The 6,338-nt window shown below is 47.5% G+C and overlaps 1 pseudogene; it reads right to left on the bottom strand.

Annotated features, from left to right (window-relative positions):
- Positions 1-2,300: 2,300 nt before the first annotated feature.
- Positions 2,301-3,890, bottom strand: LOC119352384 (annotated as a pseudogene).
- Between the last annotated feature and the right edge of the window lie 2,448 nt (positions 3,891-6,338).

The raw sequence follows: 6,338 nt of genomic DNA, 5'->3' as shown, positions 1-6,338 counted from the left end.
GCGCGTGCGCGCGTGGTTTTCCTCCTTGGAGGCACCGCTAAGGACCTTTTTCTTTCCACCCCCGTCCCAGATCCCGGGTGAAAGCCCAAAACCCGTCCTGGGTTGGGCGGTGGCGGCGCCATGCGCGTAGTTCTCTCCTTGGAGACACCGCCTGGGGCTCTCTGGTTCTTCAGGAGAGTGGTTGTGAGGTTGGAGAGCGCTCGTCGGCGGCGAGCCCAAGGGGTGATTTTTTTGCGTAGGGTGTGTGTTCCTGCAGGTGTATGCCTTGACGGAGTAATGCTCTGCGGCGGCAAGGTCGTGGTGTGTCATGGTGGCTCTGCTCCTGAGCCGGGTTGGAGGGGGATAGGGTTCCTCTTCCCGTTGACAGCCCCACGACGCGCACCGCAGAAGCCTCTTCCCTTGTGCGGACACTGGAGCGGCACCTGGTGCTTCCAACTTTCTTCCCTGGTGCTCTGCATTGCTTCTTCGACGATCCTCCCGGCAGCTTTCCTTCTGTTTCTCGGTGTCCAAGGAAGGTGGCAGTGCAGCGGATGTGGTGTGTCTTTGGTGTGGCGAGGACCGATAGTTTACTTGCTCTGGTGTGTCAGCCGGCGCCTGCTCTAGTTCTCGGGTGAGCCCCCAACGATCCGATGGTGCGGCGCCTTCGAGCCTAGGCGAGAGGATAGGGTTCCTCTTCGGCGTTGGAAGACAGGTGCTCGTTTTGTCCGATGCTCCATGGTCAGGTGACCCCCGGTGCCTCCATGCTACTGACTGAACCTCGATGCTTCTTTGTTTTCCTGTCTTTGGTCCCGGGGTGCGGCGGGCTTCGACATTACTTGCATGACGTTCTCGTGTATTTTCTTGGTGTGCAGTAGTGTGCGTTGCGTTGTAAGCTGCTCAGCCAGCTCCCATGTATCTTTCGGTCGCTCATGCTTGGTGGCCTTGTGTAATCCTGGCCGGTTGATGGCTTTGTTAATTCAAAGCCGGCCTCTTCTTGAGCCTTCGTTTCAAAAAAAAAGGTAAACTGTAACTGTTTCTGTCTTTCTCTCTGAATATGATCAACCTGCTATGTAAACTTTAATTGTTTCTGTCTTTCTCTCTGAATACGATCAACCTGCTATGTATGACTATTGATGAAAAATACCAACATAATAAATTTGGAGGAAGGAGAACAAATGGTTGCAGGAAGCAAACTGCTACAAAAATATGAAAATGGTAACTTGGCAAATTTGGAAATCAAGAAGGTAGATCAAGTAAACTCAGGTTTAATTTCTTCAAAGTAGATACTTCATGCTTGGGATCTTGTACTACCATGCAGAGAGAGTGCACGTGTACTGTTTATAATTTCAAGGGATGCTATCAAACCCATTAGGCCTAATGCAATTCTGTCTAAGGGCAGATAGCAACAACACTGCTGTTGCTGCAGGGACTGCCATATCTGGGGAAGAACCAGTAATCCAAACTAAAACAGTTCACACCATTCCAATTCTGCACAAATGTAACGATAAAATCCTTAGTATAAAATGGGAATTTTTCATGTAGCAGCGTGTCATGTAAAATTCCAACTCTTTTGAGCCTGGACATAATGCTTGGGCAGGAGAAGTAGAGGAGCAGCGAGGGACACAGGAAGGCGCAGCAGTTAAGGCTGAACATATGGAGGAGATTATTAGGCTCAACAAAAAAGAAAAGAAAAAGAAGACCAGGTTTAGACTTGCTCACGTCGTGCAGCTATGAGACCTACGCGCTAGCCAACTGCGCCACTACCACACTTACTGGACTACAAGCCAAACAAACCTCCTTGTTAGTGACAGGGCCAAACAAATCATGGATGGCTCCTGATTCTGTATACCTGCAAGTATCAACAAGGGACTTTGACCTTGTCAGTTCATGTATCAACAAAGTATGGCACACACAAGATTAGTTTGAATTTAGGAGCAATGAGCAAGACTCAGAGTGCATACATCACTCACAATTCAAAACAAGAACCAAGAAAAAAATATGGAGCCTACAACTCTAATATGTCTGAAGCCTGGGATTTTCTTTCACTGAATATGAACCTGCTTCAGGGCAAGATAGCTAGATAAAAGAAGAGCAGTAACATTCCACCAACATGATAAATAGAGCCCTCAGTTGGGAAATTCACGCACAAAGTTCAAACCAAACATCTGTTTTATCAGCCATACCAATAGACAGCAGGTCCTGTTTTGAAGGGTTACAGGTTTATGACGTGTCGATATTCAAAATACAGACACACAGTTACGCGAGACTCCGAAAGTTGACAGACATTACATCAAGGGTCACAGCGCAAGTGCTGGCATTTCACAGAACAGAGAAGGCCACACACTGGAATACTGCACATGAAGAGACAGGCACATATACCTCAGTACCAGTATTTGGTGGAGTAATCCTTGGGAGCAATCACCAGACCACGGCCCTTACGAGCTCCTCTGTAGACAGTCTCCACGATGTCAACAAACTCTTGCTTGTCTTTCATTGCCCAGTTGATCTTGTTGTTGTTTCCTGTCCCAAGATCAATCATGATGTACTTGTTGCGGAAGAAGAACATGACCGTTGACGGGTCGTACAGCTCGTACATGGTGTTGAAATCCGGAACCTCGGTGGTGTCAACAAGGTAGATCACGGAAAGTTGATCGTAAATCCGGAACCCCTGACAGCACCTCATCCATCTAAACATGAAAAAGTAGATAGTCAGAAACTCGTAATGAAGTCAACAACATACAACCATGCTAGCTAGATTGACGTAGAACAAAAGCCTGCTAAAAGTTAAACTGCAAGTCTGCAGTCAATAATATAAAACCGCTACGAAATTGGACTCCTCGCACAAAGTAATAAAACAATTGGTCGTTAATAAAAGAAGAAAAGTGCTCATAGCTTTACTTCCTCTGAGTATAATGGCTAGTTCTACTTCAACTTAATCAAGCAACCAGTTGTGAACTTCTGCAAATATATGTGTGAGTTGCAACTTAGCTCTCAGTACACATAGAAGCTTTACTTCAACAAAATTAAGGAGGCATCCGAAAATCTTCCCACTTCTGCCCTACTCCAAATTGACCAACTATCTTCTGAGGCTATGCGCCTAATAAAATTAAAAGACAATCAATGTATAACATTAATACAATGACTTCAGAGGTGTATTATTTTGTACAACACATTGGAAGAAGTTGCTGAATGAAAAGGAGAAGCAGATCGAAATCACTCAATTTCCTTGGAATTACGTGGTGGGGTACATCATGTCAGTATACAATGGCTGGTTCTACTTCAACTTAACCAAGGAACGAGCTTGAACTACTCCAATTATGTTACAGGCAGAAAAACATATGTGAGCAACTATCTAGTACTCCCTCCATCCCATAATGTAAGAGCGTTTTATTAAAAATCAGAAGTGTTATTTCAAGAAAAACAGAGACACGCACACGGACTTGCTCCACTTGTGCTGCTACACATCCAAACTAACCACCTATCCTCTCAGGCAATGGAAAGGTGCATGCAGGATGCGCGGATAGTACCTGCATCATCAGCCGAGATTCCTAAAGACCAGCTCAGATATTTGTATTATAACAACACATATTGCAGCTAGTCCCTTAAAGCTTGCTACTCCACGAAATGAACATGAGGGTGAAGTGCTCACAGAAGCTAATTAGCGAAATTAGCATGAGAATTCCTGCCCTAGGGCGAATTTTTGCCCGATTTGAACAAATCCAAGACCAATTTCAGGTACAGCCGTACAGCAAAACTAGGGTTTCGTTGGTGGGGGGTACCGTACCTGCATACAAGTTTCGTCCCAGTCGTGGCCGAAGCGGATTAGCACAAGACGCTCCTCCTCGGCGAGGATGGCCTGGTCCACGGCCCAGCCGGAGTGCAGGTGGGGAAGCAGATAAGACATATTCGCTCTCGCCGAGATTTGTCGCCGCCGGCTGGCTGGTTCGCGAGAGTCGACGACGGGCGTGGTGTGTCTATAAATATACCGTGGCTGTACTCTGAAGGAAAGGATTGGGTGTCCGACTCCGGCTGCTCCTCGCACTCACGGTCCGACCGTTAGATACAGAATCTAGGGACGGGGACGGGATGCTGGGAGCCGGAGGGGGAGGGTGGGCGGAGAGAGCGAGGAAGCGGTGCGGGGGTGGGAGCCGGCGGGGAGGAGGGAGGAGGCGTCGGCGGCGAGGGAAGCCCGCTGTCTCACCGCTGCCGATAATGGGCCCGTCACAGGCCGGTCCGTTTAGCACACGTCATTGGTTTTGTTTTTGAAAATAATTATAGAAAATACATGTATCTCGGGCCAAAAAGATTATTTCCTCCCTTTTTAGAATTTTGAAATCCCGCTGGAAGATTTTCTCAGAGGCATATATATGTATGAAATAAAGTAGTAACAGAATTTGTGAAAAATGCCTCCATGTGTCACTTTTGTTTCTTTTTTTGGTTAAAAACAGTGGCCTTCCCGTTCAATTTCATTTAACAGAAAGCGTGATTCATACAAGCAAGCTAACCAAACAGGAAAACAAAGTTCATGAATGGCTAAAACATCTCGGTTACAACACATCCAAATAGACACCGGTCACAAGGATGAAAAAGCATAAGCATGAAAGTGCAAGAAAGAATCTCCATGCGGGGTCGGGGGTGGAGGGGGTTCTTCCTCGGCAGAGCTTCAGCTGGAGAAGAGGTTGATCATCAGCCACTTGTTAGCCTCAGCGCCTCTGGACGCTACCCTTGAATAGCTTTGGAGATCTCACTTGCTATTTGCTATAATAGTTTTGTTCCCCGCATCAGTGCATTTAGATTTTCATGATTTTCCTATAGAATAGACCTAGAGTTAATCCAAAAACAGATTAGATGAATCAATGTAAACAGAATCTCATCAAACAGCTAGTATATCACTTTATGTACAACCCAATATTTGATATCAATGTCCACGAAAAATATTCATGTATTTCAAACTTGGAGTTGTAGCAGAGCAGCCTGCTCTTCAACGGATATGCAGATGTATGACTAAAAAAGCATATTCATTCATGTAGGGCCTGCTGCTAAGAAAAACCTTCATACAACAGAATCTGCCAAGCAACCAAGCCTTTTTTCCCTACCTTTTCTAAGCAATTCAAGCAAAGTTGGATGATGCGTCGGTATACTTGCACCAACCACTCTCACATGTTGCGCCTTTGGTGTCGTTCCAAATTAAGACATGGCAATGTGATGAGCTACCCCCCAGCTAACGAGACACTCACACTACAGTGGAACAGAAGCTGAATAAGCAAGGAAAGGTGTGGGGTGTGTAGCTGAATTGGTGGTGGCTTTCTTCGGTGGGTGATGCAGGTGAAGTCTTGCGGCTGTGCCGGGGCCTTGGGCCTCGTATGTCGTGCAGTTGACTCTCTGAGGAGCAGTGTGGCAGTGTTGTTGATTGTGTTTCTTGGTCATGTGGATGGTGAGGTGCCCAGTGGTAGCCTGGTAGGTAATCCAAGAGAGATGCATTGTTGTCTTCAATGGCGGTCTTTCTATGATAAGGATCTAGAGTTCCTGTTCGTCAAGCGGCCGCGGTGGAGCAGCACGGACCACGGAGTAGGGCTTCCCGGCGAGGCACGGCGAGATGGCAGCCAGGAAGTCGAGGACGAGGCCTTAGATCTCGAGCAGCTCGTCGGCGGAGCTAGGGTTCGGGCGGAGGAGCGGCTGGAGGAGCTGGATCGCGCGGGTGAGGAACGGGAGGAACCGCTTCGCGAGGGGGCGGACGGCGGCCGCGTCTGGGGTGGGGAGAAGGGGTGGAGGTAGGCGGCGAAGCGGGGGTGAAGGCCGGCGCGGGAGCAGCGGGAGGGGGAGGAGAGGTCGGCGGCCTCCATTGCATCGCCTCGCCGCGTGCGGGTGGGTGGGGAATTTTCCCTCTGTTTTTTGGCCAAACGTTTGGGCGGAGGAGGGGCGGGAATGGGCGGAGGCCCAGCCCACGCGTAAACGGCCAGGCACGGCACACCTTTTTATTTTTTGAGGGAGTTCATGATTCTTTTTCGCCAACACTCAAATTGCCTGTCTAAAAAAACAAACACGCATATTGCATATCATTTCATTGATAGGTAGGAGAGAAAAACCAATATATAGTATAGTTACAAGAGTAATGTTTCGGGACGTACGCATGGAAGGGTGTAACGAGAAGTTACATGAGCAGAAGAGACGATGAGTTGCTCAGCACCGGGCGTTAAACACTGGCCACCAAATTGGATACTGTATCTGTCCGTGCACACCACCAGTGACAAAAATAGGATGAAGGATAAAGTCTATGAGGTTGGCAACAACTTGATATGTACATGCATAGATTTAAAATTTACTAAATCAGAATCATGGTTTTGATATTTTGTAAAAAG

The sequence above is a fragment of the Triticum dicoccoides genome, chromosome 2A, assembly GCF_002162155.2.
Source record: "Triticum dicoccoides isolate Atlit2015 ecotype Zavitan chromosome 2A, WEW_v2.0, whole genome shotgun sequence".
NCBI classification, from domain to species: Eukaryota; Viridiplantae; Streptophyta; class Magnoliopsida; order Poales; family Poaceae; genus Triticum; species Triticum dicoccoides.
This window is presented reverse-complemented; position numbering and strand designations above follow the sequence as displayed.